Source organism: Lactuca saligna, chromosome 8, assembly GCF_052625555.1.
Source record: "Lactuca saligna cultivar CGN05327 chromosome 8, ASM5262555v1, whole genome shotgun sequence".
NCBI lineage: Eukaryota > Viridiplantae > Streptophyta > Magnoliopsida > Asterales > Asteraceae > Lactuca > Lactuca saligna.
In genome coordinates this window covers 10,773,961-10,793,337 of record NC_136424.1, presented here as the reverse complement: position 1 = coordinate 10,793,337, position 19,377 = coordinate 10,773,961, and the positions used below count along the sequence as shown (strand labels likewise).

The window sequence follows — 19,377 nt, the reverse complement described above, 5'->3', positions numbered from 1 at the left end:
AGGGACCTTTTAAAACAAAAGTGATGGCTATAATGATATTATCCTTTATTTTTCCTAGAACAACTTTACAAGTTTCTAAATCTATATATGTTTTCACTATATTTGTATTAACAAAATTTGAGAAAAATACAAAAATATTTTTGAGATATAATAAATGTAGTTCTGTTTGAATCAAGGTTGTCAAGATCGGGATCCTACTTAGGATCGATTTTGGGTTTGCAAGATCGGGATCGTAAGATCGGGATCGAGATCCTAAGATCCCACAAAATAGAATATAATTTTAATTTATAATATTTAATCATGAAAACTATTTCAAACATTTAGTTTTTCATTCAAAAGTTATAAAAACTTCAAAATATTAGTCATAAATTACAATAAAAAATGATAAATGGTAAATTGGTAAAGGATAAAAGGCATAAAGTGGTAAAAAAAAATTTCATTTGCAAAAAAAAAAAAAAAAAAAAAAAAAAAAAATCAAAGGAAGGTAGGATCGGATCGGATCTCGATCCTACGATCTTACCTGCGATCCTACCCCAAATACGATCCTTTTACAATCCCGATCGTTTTTCATACCTAGGATCGTAGGATCGTACGATCCTACGATCAGGATCGCGATTTTGACAACTATGGTTTGAATGTCAAAACATAGGAAGTATACCAGTAACTTAATTCATCATCGTAAACATGGAACTTACATTGGTACATACGTGAAGAATGAAATTTGCGAACTTGATCCTCATTTCGTCTAGGAAATGATAATATGCATCTCTCCATTGCTTGCTGACAATCAAAGTCCCAATCGTGATCCAAAAACCAACAGCCAATCCAACGATCATACATATCACTAGGATCCAATCAGTGGTATGATCAGATTCATCATCATTGTTAGTAGTTCCACTGGTAACAGGCTGACACGATGCAAGAGGATCCCCACTAAGTGCATTTCCAGTGAAACTAGTTTATTGAAGGTTTGAAGCTGACTTACTGTCGGGATTCTTCCTGTAAAAATTGTTGTATGATACATTCAACAATTTCAGACCACTTAACCCAGCCAAGCTTAAAGGAATCTCCCCATCAAGATAGTTCACACACAAATCAAAAGTTTCAAGCTCTGTCATTTCACCAAAAGTGTTGGGAATTCTTCATGTTAATCTGTTATGTGATAGATTCAGGTAGCGTAAGCCTGGAAGTGACACGAGTTCATTTGGAATCGACCCAGACAAGTTTTTATTGGAAAGTTCTAATGCTGTCACTTGATAAACAATGGTGCTATATGAATAAAATCGTCCCTTTATCACCAATGATATGTTGCCTGGTTGTTGATTCTTAAATCGATCATAGTCATCATACGCGGTGGGCTTCGTTTTTCCAGAAAAGACACTCATGTTTGTAAAGCATTTCAGTAGGGACCCAGAAAGATTGTTGTCAGCAAGATCAAGATTTGTATTGAATTGAGACCACATAATTCATCCGGGATTTTACCCTCTAACTTGTTGGAGTGAAGACTCAGAATTTTCAAACTTGAATCATTTCTTCCTATTGATGCTGGTATTCTCCCCGTGAGTTCATTTCCAGCTAGCTTAATAACCAACAAGCTTTTGCAATTCAGAAGGGACAGCGGTATTTCACCCGACAACTTGTTATTTCTTATGTAAATTGACTCTAAAGAAGATACCTTTCCCAAAGATGACGGGATTCTACCCGATAATTTGTTGTTCTCTAGGCTCAAGATTACTAAAGATTCCCAATTCATCCAACAATCAGGGAGACCTCCTGATATGTTGTTGTTAGCAAGATTAAGAACACTTATCTGTTGCGATTCTTGAATTCCAGAACGCAAGAACTGATCTAGAGACCCAGAAAGATTATTGGATGAAAGATCTAAGTAATACAAATCAAGTTTACTGAAATTACGAGGTAGCTCACCATGGAAATTGTTAGAACTTAGATCTAATACTGGTCCTGGGCCAAGAAAAGTAGTAACATCTCCCAATAATCCTGTAATGTTATTATGGGATATGTTGAAGTATATAGAAGGGAAAATACTCCAGATCCAATTCGGAATGGTGTCTGATATGTTTGTGTTTGCTAAATCCAACCCTATCAAGTTTGTTTGCGATTGAATCCATGAAGGAAAAAGTGGGCCTAAATTGCAAGAACCTATTAGCAACTCATAGAGTTGGAAAGGTGGAATCCAGTTATTGACTAGGTTAAACGCTAACTTATTGCCTCCAACCAACAAAGACTTCAAGGTTGTTAGATTGGCGAAATGGTTTTCCGTCACAATACCTGTTAATGAATTGTGATCAAGTATTAGATTACTTAGTTTCCCCAGTTTTCCAATACTTTCAGGAAGACTTCCATTCAATCTGTTGTACCGAAGATCCAAAATTTTCAACATCGATAGATTACCTAGCGAACGTGGAAGAATCCCTGTTAACATATTGTATCCAATATCAATGCTGGCCAGATTCTTCAATCTTGCTAGTTTTTTTGGGAGTCGACCAGTGAGATAATTGTGACTTAAGGCTATCAATTCCAGTTTAGGCGACTCACATTCACAAAATCTTTCAAGAAGCTCAGACACGTCTCCGGAAAAATGGTTAGACTGAAGATCAAGGGTAGTCATGTTACAAAGACTACTAAAAGATTTAGGTATCTCCTCAACTATATAGTTGTATGATAGGTCAAGATGAACAATATGAGACATGTTCTGAAGTGTGCCAAGAATTGGATCAGAAATATGGCAGCCAGTGACATCAAGAAAATGGAGGTTCCTTAAGCTAGACACCCCGTTCAATAAGGAAGAAGTATTTACAAAAGTGTTGGTTGAAACAAGAAGAGTCGTTAAAGAAGGCATGTTCTCAAAACCACCTTGACTTCCGAGATTTACACCACGGATAAAACAACGAGTAAGATCCTGTTAAACATCATCACTAGCCCAATAAGAACAAATATTATCTAGAAGAGTTTAGCTTGTTCTGGAATGTTCTAGAAGATTCTAGAACATTATGGAAGACTATGGAAGACTCTGGAATATACCAGAAGAGTCTAGAATACTCTAGAACGACATGGAAGACCCTGGAAGGTTATGGATCATTCTAGAAGACACTGGAGCAACCTAGACCCCTCCAGAACATGATAGAACGTTCTAGAAACATATGGAAGCATGTAGAGTATGTTAGATAGTTCTAGAGTTATCTAGTATGTAGTAAGTGTATGCTAGTATCTAGAACGTTCCTAAGAGGCCTATAAATAGGTATGGAGCTCATTTGCTCCAAACCATCCAAGAAAGCCTCAAAGAAAGCAAAGTGTATAGTAGTCTCACAAAGTGTAAGTTCTCCTTAAGTGTCTTAATAAAAGTCTTGTTGTTTCCCATATAAAGAGTCGTGTTCAACAGATCCAACATAGTTAATTTACGAAGACTGGAAACCCACCCAGGCACCAAACCTTCGAAGAGGTTATACGAAAGATCCAAGACCATAAGAGAAGTAAAACTAACTCTAGTCGGCTCGCTAGGAAATTGAGTTAAGCCACATGAAACAAAGTGCAGTTCTTGCAAAGAAGGTATAGTGTTAATCGCATGAAGCCAGTGATCTGAAACTCCAGTAAGGTTGATGCCACTCATATCCAGGTACTGCAACTGCTTCAGATTCTCTATCCATTTTAAATTCTCCGACTGAAGATAACCGTCTTTAAGATCCAAAAAACTCTGATAGATTCCCGAGTTGATGAGGAATTTCCCTCGAGAATTGCGACATTGAGATGTTAAGATATCTCAGATTCAGAAAAGAGCCAACGAATGATGGAATCGGGGTGAATCCAAAATCGTTGCAACTCAAGTCTAGATACCGGAGTTGTTCTAACTTTATCAAAGAAGGACTTATGATTCCTCCTAACATTTGGTTTGTATCATTAATGTCAAATGATGATCCAAGACAATAGCCTTGCCGATCAGGTAGTCCACGAAGGTGAATCTCGTGGACGTGATGGGTGAAGTTATCGCAGACCACACCGGACCAACTGCAACAATCGTCACCGAACCAAGAAGAGAGGCGGTTGGCACGGTCCACGAGGTTGTTCTTGAACTGGATAAGCACCGATCGTTCGGTGGCTATACATTTTACTTCATCTGAATTCTGATTACATAAACACAAGGTGAAAAGTGATGAAGCAAAGAGAAGCCAAAAGGCAAGTTGAAGAACAAGAAACAGCGACACGTGTGAGAGACTTCATGGCAGTGAAGATAATACAAAAGGTTGTGAGAAGAAAGAATTCTTCAAAAACAAACGGACCACTAAAATGAAATTTAGTCTCGATTAATAATCAAACCACTACAACCAAAAAATTTGTTGATTGTGACACTATGACGTAAATATAATATTAATTTCAAAGAAATTGTTTTATGTAATATTTTGTTTTTTTAGTGTTGTTTAAGGTATATGTTAAGATAGATAGAAAAAGTAGATAGGAACGAAATTTGCAATAGAGATGAACTTTCCTGGGAGAATACTAAATATGGAGCCTAGTGAAATTGGGGTCAAAAGTCAAAACTCAACAAACCAGAGTCCACCCTAAATTCAGTCAATGTGTTTTTCTTATAAAATGTAATATATGAATATAAAAACTGTAAGTATTTGATTTTATCATTTTATGGGTTTCTCGTGTTTGACAGATTTTTTGAGAACTTTTAATAACTTCAATAAGTTATTTAAATAAGAAAAGCTTCTTCGGAAGTATGAGATTAAAGTCTAAATTCAAAAATTACTTCAAGTTTTTTCTTTTTATAAGATTTTAAGTTTTAACTTTTAAATTTAATATAATTAACATATCTCAAAAGCTTACAGTTATATTTGCCCAATATTTATATAAACTAGAAAAAAACTCATGTTACGTAATGGGGTCAGGTTTTTTTTTATGTATTCTCATCAATTTAGTAAAAGCCAACAGAAACAATTTTGTAATTAGTTTTGTATATAGGGTCAAACCTGTCAAAATACAAAAATCTTATACATATGGATTGTATTTGAAGAAAAAACTTTACGAGGATTTTTTCTATAAATTAAAAAATTATCTAGAAGAGTTTAGCTTGTTCTGGAATGTTCTAGAAGATTCTAGAACATTATGGAAGACTATGGAAGACTCTGGAATATACCAGAAGAGTCTAGAATACTCTAGAACAAGATGGAAGACCCTGGAAGGTTATGGATCAATCTACAAGACACTGGAGCAACCTAGACCTCTCTAGAACATGATAGAACGTTCTAGAAACATATGGAAGCATGTAGAGTATGTTAGATAGTTCTAGAGTTATCTAGTATGTAGTAAGTGTATGCTAGTATCTAGAACCTTCCTAAGAGGCCTATAAATAGGTATGGAGCTCATTTGCTCCAAACCATCCAAGAAAGCCTCAAAGAAAGCAAAGTGTATAGTAGTCTCACAAAGTGTAAGATCTCCTTAAGTGTCTTAATAAAAGTCTTGTTGTTTCCCATATAAAGAGTCGTGTTCAACAATCTGGTATCAGAGCAAGGTTTCTTGATAGTGAGAACGAGTGATTCTTGTTGTATTGTGAGTAGTTTGTGACTCTGCAAGTTTAGTATCGAAACTAGCTTGTTTGGTATTACCGAGGTACTGCGAACACGATGGGTGATCTCCAAGTCGTCGGAGGAATCAAGAAACTCAACAACAACAACTACAAAACGTGGGAAACATGTATGAAGTCCTACTTACAAGGACAAGATCTATGGGAGGTCGTTGGTGGACGCGAAACTACGCCACCAGAGGAAGACGTTAATGGTGCTTTGCGCAAATGGAAAATCAAAGCAGAAAAAGCAATGTTTGCCTTGAAGACCACAATCGAAGAAGAGATGTTGGAGCATATTCAGGATGAGAACACCCCGAAAGAAGTTTGGGACACGTTTTTGATGCTTTTCTCAAAGAAGAATGATACAAGACTACAACTTTTGGAGAACGAGCTATTATCAATCTCACAACGTGACATGACGATTGCTCAATATTTCCACAAGGTCAAGTCGATATGTCGGGAGATTACTGAACTAGATCCGCAATCCGTCATTGCAGAAGCTCGAATGAAGAGGATCATTATCCATGGACTGAGGCCGGAATATAGAAGCTTTGTTACTGTTGTACAAGGATGGCCCGTTCAGCCATCACTTGTAGAGTTTAAGAATTTGTTGGCCATCCAAGAAGCTATGGCTAAGCAAATGGGGGGCATCACGCTGAAGAGTGAAGAAGAAGCACTCTACACAAGTAAAAGTCGGAGGAATTTCAAGCCACCTTCTAAAGAAGGATACAAAAATACTGACAAAAGGAAGAGTCAACCAGGAACATCACAACCATGGACATCTCAAAAGACCGACAATAAGAGTTCTCGGGGGAGGATGTTCGAAGGTAACTGCAACAACTGTGGAAAGTAGGGCTACATGTCCAAGGATTGTTGGTCAAAGAAAAATTCTATGGAAAGTAATGTCGTAACTTCCAAAAAGGAAATAGAGGATGAATGGGATGGTGAGGCATCATGTGCCATAGAAGAAAACAAGTTGGCACTTATGACAATGATGGGAGAGCATATCAACTATGAAAATGACTGGATCATTGATTCAGGATGCTTCAATCACATGACTAACGATCAGAACAAACTACAAGACGTGAAGGAGTACAAAGGGAGTCGCATGGTACTTACAGCCAACAATGCATGACTTCCAATTGCTCAGATTGGAAAAACGACGATCATGTCTGGTAATAAATCTGACATGGTGTCACTACATAATGTGTATCACGTGCCAGGTATGAAGAAGAACTTGTTGTCGGTATCGCAACTAACATCGTCAGGCAACTACGTCTTGTTTGGCCCACAAGATGTGAAGGTCTATCGAGATCTTAAAATATCAGAAAAACCAACAATGGAAGGATGAAGAGTGGAGTCCGTCTATGTGCTCTCCGCAGAGTCTGCCTATGTAGATAAGACATGTAAGAATGAAACAGTAGATCTATGGCATGCACGGCTGGGACATGTTGGTTATCACAAGTTGAAGGTAATAATGGAGAAATCCATGCTCAATGGCTTACCTCAACTTGAAGTTAAAACAGATGTTGTTTGTGCTGGATGTCAGTATGGTAAAGCTCATCAATTACCATACAATGAGTCAAATTTTAGATCAAAGAAGCCACTAGAGTTAATTCACTCAGATGTGTTCGGTCCAGTGAAGCAGACATCAGTTAGCGGGATGGGGTACATGGTGACGATCATTGATGATTATTCGAGATATGTATGGGTTTTCTTCATGAAAGAAAAATCTGAAACATTCTCAAACTTTCTAGAATTCAAGACAACGGTCAAAGGAGAAGTGAGAAAGAAGATTTGGTGTCTACGCTCAGACAATGGAGGAGAATACACCTCGGAAGAATTCAATCGCTATCTGAAAGAATGTGGTATACATCATCAATTCACATGTGCCAACACACCTCAACAAAATGATGTAGCTGAGAGAAAGAATCGACATCTTGTAGAAATTTATCGAAGCATGCTACACGCGAAGAATATCCCAGGAATATATTGGGCTGAAGCAATGCGAACTGCTGCCCATGTGATCAATAAACTTCCCCAACCAAGGTTAGGTTTCATCTCACCATTTGAGACACTATGGAACATGAAACCTACTGTTAGCTACTTCCGAGTATTTGGTTGCATCTGCTATGTATTTGTACCTAGTCATTTACATAGCAAGTTTGACAAGAAAGAAGCCAGGTGTATATTTGTTGGATATGACAATCAAAGAAAAGGATGGAGGTGTTGTGATCCAACAAGCGGAAGATGCTACACTTCAAAAGATGTAGTGTTCGATGAAGCATCTTCTGTTGGATTAGTGTCTAAGTCCATAACTATTTTGGTATGTGAGTGCAAGCAAGCATTGTATCAAAGTTTATCCGTTCCTTTTATCCAAGGTAGGATAAAAGCGATATCTTTGGGCCCCTCGATGTTTTAGTGATGACATACGTAAATGCATGCTCTGCCGGGCTAGGGCTAATTTTATTTGTTCAGTTAGTCTATCGTCATAAATCGGAAATCGAGATATAGTACAAAGAGAATGATTTGAAATCATATCTCATACGATATCTAGAATGGAGGAATATATGATCCCTTATCTAAGGACACGCGTATCTGATATGATCAGAGTTGACAGTGGCTTTGGAAAGCTACGATTGCAGATCAGGATCTGAAGTCATACGTAGAATAGTTGTTAGACTTATCCAAGTGGGAGACTGTTGGATTAGTATCTAAGTCCATAACTATTTTGGTATGTACTTGACCCGATGGTGCATGGTCCTTTTGGGTTGCCTTCACCAAAGCAACTTGATAGGATGAATTATGGAGAGTAAGGATTAAATATGATTTATTAATGTATTATGAGAATAATATATTAAAGGAGAAATCATATTGTTTAATTAATATTAGTCAATAATTAATTGGTAATTAGTTTTGTGACTAAAAGAGATTAATTAAACTTAAGGGACTGGAATTGTAATTATAAGATAATTATAATTTGGGCCATGGATTGCCTTATATTAAGGGATGGATGAATTCTAATGGGAAACCCATAAGGAAATCGTCCATGGGCTTGATAAAAGGAGTCTATGGGTTGCTTAGGGCTTAAGCATCCAAATTAGGGTTTCCTTGTTAGATAACCCTAATAGCCCAACTATATAAAGACCCCTTAAGGCTCAAAAACGTGGCTAATGATCTTTATAGGGTTTCTACACGTTTTTGGCAGCCTTCATCCTCTCTCCTCTTCATCCTCTTGCTTATGGTGTTTGTGAACCATTAGAGGAGTGACACTTGTGACTCTAAGCATTCCAAAGTCAATACAAGGAGATTTGGGATTGTTATTGCTACATAACAATCAAGGTATGATCTTAAACCTAATTACATATTAATATGATTACTTATAGTCTTGGATTCAAAGCATGTACAATAGAGAAACCTAGATCCGAGCATTAGGGTTTGTATGAGCACATAGGATGTCTTATGACCAAAACCCATCAGTGGTAGCAGAGCCTAGCTTGGTTTCAGTTGTATTGATGCATTGTATAACTGAAAAATTCGATTTTTTGGATTGTGGAGGCTGGACTCGCCGAGTCCATGGCTGAACTCGCCGAGTCCATGCCCGACTCAACGAGTCAACTCGTCAGATAATGCTTATCTCGAGATTTCTTGCTGTTTTTGCATATGGATAGTTACCTTATCATGTTAGATCAATATAAATCCGATTTTATGATATATATGACTATATTCTTGATCTAATTAAAGATAATTATCAATTAACAACATAATTGTTTCCTTATAAGATAATTGATTAATTATTTTGAGTAAATTGATAAATTGTTTTGCAAGAAATCATTAAACAAATCAAATATGGATAATTATGTGATTAAATGTTAATTTAAAATTATTTGTTATTTGATCCTTGTTGTTATGAAAGGTTTCATATTTTCCCCTTAAGGTTTTATAGTTTAAATTTGAACCCAAAAGTTTTGGAGTTTTGAAATTTAAATAGTTAAAACCCTAATGTTTTGAAAAAAGGTTTCAAAACTTGCCCTCAAGTTTTGGAATTTAAAAGTTGATTAAAAGTTTAATTAGGAATGTTAAATTCTAAAACCCTAGTAATGTTTTGAAAAGTTCAAATCACACCCTTATGGTTTTATTAATTAATTAAGGAGTATAATTAAAAGAGGTTTAATAAATCCATAAAAGTTTAGGTTAACCTTTTAATTGAATTAAAAGTGTAATTGTTAAAGTTAACCATATAGTATTTTAAAAGTATAAAATACACCCTATACTATATATAACATTAAAAGTCTAACATTCTATATATGTATAAGTAAAAGTCAGTCTTACCGTTAGTAGGTCTCATTCACGAAGCTGGTCTATAAGGGGTGTTTAAGGAAATTGCCTATAAAATGGCGATTGAATGGGTATCCACTCTTACCCACCGCACTCTTGACTAGTGGAGGGTCGTTAGCCGAACGGGTAGGATAGGACGAAACCTTCCATTATAAGTATAATGAAATACAAAGTAACTAAATGTTTTTCAAATTCCCAATCTTAGTTACTTAGGCAAAAGTGAATTGATGCAATTCCATGAAATTACACTTTGTACCCTTGCGAAGACGTTAGTGGAGCGTGTGTGGTTTACCCGCACACTAAATGGTTCTAAGAAAAGGTAGCAAAGGGTTACTCAATGTTTGTCATAGTTCGGTGGAGCGTGTGTGGTTTACCGGCACATCGAATAGGTGATTGTAACATGTGAGGGCACCATGTAGTTTGCATGGTTATTCACACCCGCTTTGTGATCCTCGGCATCCCAGTCACAAACAAGAGGGGCATATCGAGATTTAAACATGCCATTGAAATGTTCAATGAATCTCAAAGGATCTAGGAGTTTTCATAGATTTAAAACTTAAATTTCCTTTTCTTTTTTCATGGTGGAAACTAGTGAATCGTCATTCACTTACCTTCAAATGTTCTGCGATTTGGGTTACGGCATCCCTCTCCCGAGTTGTAGGATATTGTGTTGGGTCCTAGCCTTGGAATTTCATTTGGGTGATTTCCCAAGGACTCAATCAATCAACTAACTTGAATTCGTTTTTCTCCCGATGTCAAAGTTCGACAATTATGGTCATCTCAAATCCCGTGGAACAAGCATTCCACATGAAGATGATATTCCACGATTCGATCGAGGAACAAGAAATCATGCTTCACTTCCTCCTCCTCCTCCAATTATTCTCCCTAACCCACAAGATTGTAAAATTGAAAGGTTCAATATCACTCAAGCCCTTTTGGCAAGTAAACATAAAGAGGGCAAGTCGGTGTGTGCACACGTCTTAGGGATGAAGTCACACATTGATAGGTTAAGAATGATGGGATCCGTTGTCGGTTAAGCGATGGCTGTTGATTGGGTTCTTCAGTCACTTCCTAACTCATATAGTGAGTTCGTAAGAGAGTACTATATGATGAACTACGACGTGACCCTTATAGATCTCACCTATATGCTTATTGTTGCTGAATCTGCAATGATTTGGCGCAATAGAAAAGCAAAGTTGATTGGTGAATCTTCCTTCAAGACCTCTATGGATATAGACAATGGCAATGAAAGACATGCAATGATCGAAAAGTTTGATCATAAGAGAAAGGCGATGTCTGAAGTAGTTCCATGTGTTGTTCCAAAGGAGTCAATTTGCATTTATTACCAAGAGAAGGGGCATTGGAGACGAAGTTGCCCTGTTTACCTAAGAGATCTAAGAGATGGGAGAGTCAAAAGTATGACTACGCTTTAAGTAAGAATCCACTATCTAACTCCATTAAGTTCCTATTCATTGATTCTTAATACATGATGTGATAAGATTGCATTTGAATGTTTTGAAGGATCGGTGAAAAGAAAGGAAGCTTGATAAGAGAGCAAGATGAATCTAATCACAAGAGATGGATCTCGATCTCATGGACTTGAAGATTGGATTTTGAGCTTAGATAGTTATGATAGAGTTGTTAAAATTTTCTTTTTACATAGTTTTCAATAGATTTTGCATTGTACGGACAAATGTTTTTCCGCTGCTTTTATAAATGAAATAAATTTTGTTTGACTTATTTATTTGTTTACATCCTTGCAATGAAATCGTTATGAAAATTGATGTTTGCATATTTCTACAACGAATGGATATGATTCTTAGTTATGTTATTTATGGAAATGTCAAGAATTTACCAAATAGGGAGAGTTTTTCATCGCCCAAGTTTCAATTGGACAGAAACTTGGAATCACGCAACTTGGTTGCATGATGACTGAGAAATTTCATATTTGGAAATTAGACTAATTCATTGACAAAGTGTCAAGTGAAGGACTAGGAGATCGAGTACACAAAGTTGTGTGTTGATCGAGTTCACCATAAGAGTAACAAAGATATTCGTCATGATTTACTAAAGGCTTAGTAAATATGATTACACTTACAAGATTAAGTGTACTTTTGAATTGATTAAAGGGTTTAGATCAATAGCAAAACGAATAAGAAGAATCAAGTAGGCAGAAAGATAAGAGTTTCTCCATTCTAAGAAGAAGGGAGAGTAGCTTTTATGATTTATGATAGGTCTTAATGATTAAGAACCATATCTCAATTGATCCTCTAAGTGAGTCTTGGTACAATTGTATGTCCAAGAAGAGGAATCAAAGATTGATGAAATGGTCAAATCAAGAAGACAATCATACTTCGTTCCAATAACAAGTCTTAAAGCTAAGATTGTGACAATGAGTGAAAAGTATTAAAGGTTTATAACATTCATCAAATGTGGAAAGTTGTGATGTCTTAGATAAGACAAAGACCAACTATGACCAATTTATGAAGTGTTTTGATACAAGCTACACTAACTCTTGAAAATTTGTTTGTCAAGAAATGTTTATTGACAAAAGAATCTTATATGTCAAGGAGTCAGTGGGAGTCTTAATGGTCTCGAAAAGTTTCAAGAACAAATCAAATAAACCTTATCGATCATCACTAGCACACGAGTTGAGGTTTACAACCTATCGTGAAGACATTATTTTGTTTCTGTGCCAATCCAATCGAGTTAATTATGCATGTGAGTCCTATGAGTTCTCATTTGAATGCGTAAAAGGCAAGGACCTTGATCAATGAAAGGTGCATTGATAGGAAAAAGGTAAGATGCTTAACTACTTGGAAGACGTGGTGGGCAGTTGTGCTACCATAAGGCAAGAAATCAAGATTAAAGGAAGTTCGATCCATATGAGTTTGAATTTGTCGTAAACCTTGATTTTAACAAATTCACATGGATAGGAACACATACACCGTTTAAATCTAAGTGTCATAAGATTTCCTCCTTCATGAAAATGATTGTGAGAAAATGCTTTCACTAAGAAAGATTTTAAAAGATAGTGATTGTAAAATTGCATTCTTGAATTCGATCATGGTTACGGCATCCCTTTCCATAATTTGAATTGTGAGGTTTGGCAATTAGTCTTAATTGTTAAGAAACACATATGAACTATCTAAGGCAAAAGTGTATAAGTTCAAGAAGTCTTGATAAAAGATTATCAAAGCACTAAGTATTAAAAACATGGACTTAAGAAATTCAATAGGTATTGTCTTTCTGGAAGTTAAGATGTTTATGTATACATCTCGAAGCTAGTGGGAGCATAAGTGTTATGTTTTATAATAATCACCATGATAGTGGGAGCATAAATGCTATGATTGTATGATTATTAAGGCAAGTATTGCATAGTTGGCAATATTAATTATAGAAAACAAGAGTCATACTTTGTAAAGTTGTAAGAGTTGAAAGGTTGTTTTGCTATAATTAAGGGAGAGAATATTATGCTTCATTTCAAATCTAAAGGATTAGGTTGTGAAATGTTAATAAACTTAGTCAAGGGTACATAGTGTGTTCTTAAAATTTCGATTATGATTACGGCATTCCTCTTCACAATTCAAATTTTGAGAACATAGCAAATAAAACATTGTGCGTCGTGTCCCATACGCTTCGGGTATAGGATCGATTGCAATCGATTTAATGTTTGACCATTCTAAAATTTTCCAAATGTCTAGTGCATTTAGAGGGAAAAGGGACTAGAATTGGTTTTGACTAAAATAATTAAACAACTATCAAAGGACAATCCAAAGTTCGACGAGGATTGGTCGCTTGTGAGTAGTTGGAAGTATAGTATTGGAAATTATGGAAATGTTTCCATATTGGATGAACAATATCGACATCATTACGAATAGATAAGATTCTATTAAGAAATTAGTTGTCATATGGAAAATATGGAAGCGTGTCCATATTGGGAAGTAAATATTGAAAATCTATGTCTAGATTAGAAACTTTTATGCAAAAGGATGTTCAAAGGAATGTACTTTGAGAGAGAGACATCATATCTAAGGAATTGTCTTGTAACAATCTCCGATAGAGGACTTTGTAATATTATTGGCAATAGTCTTTGTGACTTTAGTGCAATGACATTACGAAAGGATCGTTGCATAAAGTGTTAGAATCTAGCATATTCTATAAGTAACAAGAATTTGATATTCTTACACTTAAGAAAATGGATTTGGAGTTGTAAAATGAGAAGGATTGGAAACGTGTTCAATTTGTCTATTTCACAAAAGTAAGAACCATAGGTAAACATTGTGTGCACGCCAGGAGCATGGGACAAGTGTTGGAATTCAAGTAAGAAGTTGATTACCTGAAACGACAAATAATGAGTAATCGATATGGTGATTAATAAAACGTGTTTTGTTTATACTCAAAGGTTTGAGGCCATATGGGATTAGTATTATTCTTGTGTTTCACTTTGCATGTTTTGACTTCCAGAATAATTGAGTTTATTAAGAATAATCGAATTATTCAAACGGGCCACAGTCGTTCATATGTTGGAAGTAGATATGAATGAAGACTGTCGTGAATTGGTGTGTGGATTGTCTAGAAGAGTATTAGACATAAGCAAATGTTTGCTGCAACGTTCATGAGTGCTTATGAATATGATTTGAGCATTGGATTAAACCCACGCTCACTTGGATCACTCCATGAATTGTATTACGAGTGATTAGTGAGATGATAACATCCTATATTCTTGAAACCGAGATGTGTGAGTTGTATCTTGGGAATCGGTTGCACATTGATAATATGTAAACGCACCAGTAACTTGGTGTTATAAAACATATTGTTGTGTATGATTTGGTTAGTGAGTGCAAGCAAGCATTGTATCAAAGTTTATCCGTTCCTTTTATCCAAGGTAGGATAAAAGCGATATCTTTGGGCCCCTCGATGTTTTAGTGATGACATACGTAAATGCATGCTCTGCCGGGCTAGGGCTAATTTGATTTGTTCAGTTAGTCTATCGTCATAAATCGGAAATCGAGATATAGTACAAAGAGAATGATTTGAAATCATATCTCATACGATATCTAGAATGGAGGAATATATGATCCCTTATCTAAGGACACGCGTATCTGATATGATCAGAGTTGACAGTGGCTTTGGAAAGCTACGATTGCAGATCAGGATCTGAAGTCATACGTAGAATAGTTGTTAGACTTATCCAAGTGGGTGACTGTTGGATTAGTGTCTAAGTCCATAACTATTTTGGTATGTACTTGACCCGATGGTGCATGGTCCTTTTGGGTTGCCTTCACCAAAGCAACTTGATAGGATGAATTATGGAGAGTAAGGATTAAATATGATTTATTAATGTATTATGAGAATAATATATTAAAGGAGAAATCATATTGTTTAATTAATATTAGTCAATAATTAATTGGTAATTAGTTTTGTGACTAAAAGAGATTAATTAAACTTAAGGGATTGGAATTGTAATTATAAGATAATTATAATTTGGGCCATGGATTGCCTTATATTAAGGGATGGACGAATTCTAATGGGAAACCCATAAGGAAATCGTCCATGGGCTTGATAAAAGGAGTCTATGGGTTGCTTAGGGCTTAAGCATCCAAATTAGGGTTTCCTTGTTAGATAACCCTAATAGCCCAACTATATAAAGACCCCTTAAGGCTCAAAAACGTGGCTAATGATCTTTCTAGGGTTTCTACACGTTTTTGGCAGCCTTCATCCTCTCTCCTCTTCATCCTCTTGCTTATGGTGTTTGTGAACCATTAGAGGAGTGACACTTGTGACTCTAAGCATTCCAAAGTCAATACAAGGAGATTTGGGATTGTTATTGCTACATAACAATCAAGGTATGATCTTAAACCTAATTACATATTAATATGATTACTTGTATGCTAGAATTAGGGTTTATAGTCTTGGATTCAAAGCATGTACAATAGAGAAACCTAGATCCGAGCATTAGGGTTTGTATGAGCACATAGGATGTCTTATGACCAAAACCCATCATCTTCATGGTGGTCATCAGAGAAGAAAGTATTATCATACTCGGAAAATATTGAAGAAGTTTTAAACAAAAGATGGGGGAGCAAACTGCACACATTTGGTCAAGTGTTGATACACCTGAAGATCCAAGTGACACGGATGTCATTGAGAAAGAAGTAACTCAAATAAGTGATGCCAGTGAAAGGGAGACGCCGCCTCCACAACTTCGAAGGACGGAAAGAATCCGAAAGCCTAATCCCAAGTATGCTAATGTGGCAATTTTAGAAGACGGTGTTTAAGAGCCGGAGACATATGAAGAACCAATTAAGAATAAAGCTTGGCAGAAGGCAATGGAAGAGGAAGTTACAGCCTTAAAGCAGAATCAAACGTGGGAACTGGTACCAAGACCAAGAGATATAAAACCCATTTCCTGCAAGTGGGTTTATAAATTAAAGCGACGCACAGATGGATCAATTGAAAGATACAAGGCTCGTTTGATGGCTCGAGGGTTCTCACAACAATATGGAATGGACTATGATGAAACATTTTTTCCAGTGGCGAAGATAACTACTGTACGGGTGCTGCTAGCTCTTGAAGCTAGTAAAGACTGGAAATTATGGCAGATGGATGTGAAGAATGCTTTCTTGAATGGAGAATTAGACCGAGAGATCTACATGAACTAACCAAAGGGATTTGAGGATGAATTTAATCCCAATCATGTGTGGAAGCTGAGAAAAGCTCTTTACGGATTGAAGTGGGCACCAAGAGCCTGGTATGGTAAGATTGTTGAATTTCTAACCCGAAGTGGTTATTCAGTTGTACATGTAGACTCAAACCTGTTCGTCAAAGAAAAAGAAGGGAAGGTGGCAATTGTGTTTGTTTATGTGGATGATTTGATCATTACTGGGGATGACGATAAAGAAATCCATCAAACAAGAGAAAATCTATCGGTGCGATTCCAAATGAAAGAGTTGGGGGAGCTTAAACACTTCTTGGAGTTAGAAGTTGATCGTACAAAGGAAGGGTTGTTCCTCTGCCAACAAAAGTATACAAGAGATATACTTCAAAAGTTTGTCATGTTGGAGTGTAAGCCAGTATCAACACCAATAGAGCCAAATGCCAAGATATGTGCTCATGAAGGAAAATAGTTGGACGATGGAACGATGTATCGACAACTAGTAGGTAGTCTTATCTACCAAACTTTATCTCGGCCTGACATTGCTTATGTAGTTGGAGTTATGAGTCGATACATGCAAAGTCCGAAGAAACCTCATTTGGAAGCTGCCCGACGAATCTTGAGATATGTCAAAGGTACAATTGACTATGGTCTCTTGTATAAAAGAGGAGAAGATTGCAAGTTGGTTGGATATTGTGATGCTGACTATGCAGGAGACCATGATACCCGAAGATCAACCACTGGGTATGTGTTCAAGCTTGGGTCGGGGCCAATTTCATGGTGTAGTAAAAGACAACCAACCGTATCGTTGTAAACCATATAAGCGGAGTACAAAGCAGCGGCCATAGCAGCTAAAAAAATTACAAGGTTGGTACTCCTAATGGAGGACTTACATCAAAAAGTTGACTATGCAGTACCACTTCATTGCGATAACCAATCTGCAATTCGGTTGGTAGAAAATCCAGTATTTCATGCTAGAACAAAGCATGTGGAAGTGCATTATCACTTTATCAGAGAGAAAGTCTTGATGGAAGAAATTGAGATGCGACAGATCAAGACCGATGACCAAATAGTTGGCTTGTTCACCAAAGGGTTGAGTACTGGAAAATGTGAAGGTTTTTGCTGTCAGTTTAACATGGTACTAAGAATGGGGGCTAGTGCTGAGGGGGAGTGTTAAAGATCATCACTAGCCCAATAAGAACAAATATTATCTGGAAGAGTTTAGCTTGTTCTGGAATGTTCTAGAAGATTGTCGAACATTATGGAAGACTATAGAAGACTCTGGAATATACCGGAAGAGTCTAGAATACTCTAGAACGACATGGAAGACCCTGGAAGGTTATGGATCATTCTAGAAGACACTGGAGCAACCTAGACCTCTCCAGAACATGTTAGAACGTTCTAGAAACATATGGAAGCATGTAGAGTATGTTAGATAGTTCTAGAGTTATCTAGTATGTAGTAAGTGTATGCTAGTATCTAGAACCTTCCTAAGAGGCCTATAAATAGGTATGGATCTCATTTGCTCCAAACCATCCAAGAAAGCCTAAAAGAAAGCAAAGTGTATAGTAGTCTCACAAAGTGTAAGTTCTACTTAAGTGTCTTAATAAAAGTCTTGTTGTTTCCCATATAAAGAGTCGTGTTCAACAGATCCAACATAGTTAATTTACGAAGACTGAAAACCCACCGAGGCAACAAACCTTCGAAGAAGTTATACGAAAGATCCAAGACCATAAGAGAGGTAAAACTAACTCTAGTCAGCTCGCTAGGAAATTGAGTTAAGCCACATGAAGCAAAGTGCAGTTCTTGCAAAGAAGGTAGAGTGTTAATCGCATGAAGCCAGTGATCTGAAGCTCCGGTGAGGTTGATGCCACTCATATCCATGTACTGCAACTACTTCAGATTCTCTATCCATTTTAAGTTCTCCGACTGAAGATAACCGTCTTTAAGATCCAAAAAACTCCGATAAATTCCTGAGTTGATGAGGAATTTCCCCTGAGAATTGCGACATTGAGATGTTAAGATATCTCAGATTCGGAAAAGAGCCAACGAATGATGGAATCGGGGTGAATCCAAAATCGTTGCAACTCAAGTCTAGATACCGGAGTTGTTCTAACTTTATCAAAGAAGGACTTATAATTCCTCCTAACATTTGGTTTGTATCATTAATGTCAAATGATGATCCAAGACAATAGCCTTGTTGATCAGGTAGTCCACGAAGGTGAATCTCGTGGACGTGATGGTTGAAGTTATCGCAGACCACACCGGACCAACTGCAACAGTCGTCACCGGACCAAGAAGAGAGGCGGTTGGCACGGTCCACGAGGTTGTTCTTGAACTGGATAAGCATCGATCGTCCGGTGGCTATACATTTTACTTCATCTGAGTTCTGATTACATAAACACAAGGTGCAAAGTGATGAAGCAAAGAGAAGCCAAAGGCAAGTTGAAGAACAAGAAACAGCGACACGTGTGAGAGACTTCATGGCAGTGAAGATAATACAAAAGGTTGTGAGAAGAAAGAATTCTTCAAAAACAAACGGACCACTAAAATGAAATTTAGTCTCGATTAATAATCAAACCACTACAACCAAAAAATTTGTTGATTGTGACACTATGATGTAAATATAATATTAATTTCAAAGAAATTGTTTTATGTAATATTTTGTTTTTTTAGTGTTGTTTAAGGTATATGTTAAGATAGACAGAAAAAGTAGATAGGAATGAAATTTGCAAGAGAGATGAACTTTCCTGGGAGAATACTAAATATTGAGCCGAGTGAAATTGGGGTCAAAAGT

General features: G+C 36.6%; 1 pseudogene; it reads right to left on the bottom strand.

Annotated features, from left to right (window-relative positions):
- Window positions 1-665: 665 nt before the first annotated feature.
- On the bottom strand, window positions 666-19,065 carry LOC145009392 (receptor-like protein EIX2; annotated as a pseudogene).
- Window positions 19,066-19,377: the final 312 nt, after the last annotated feature.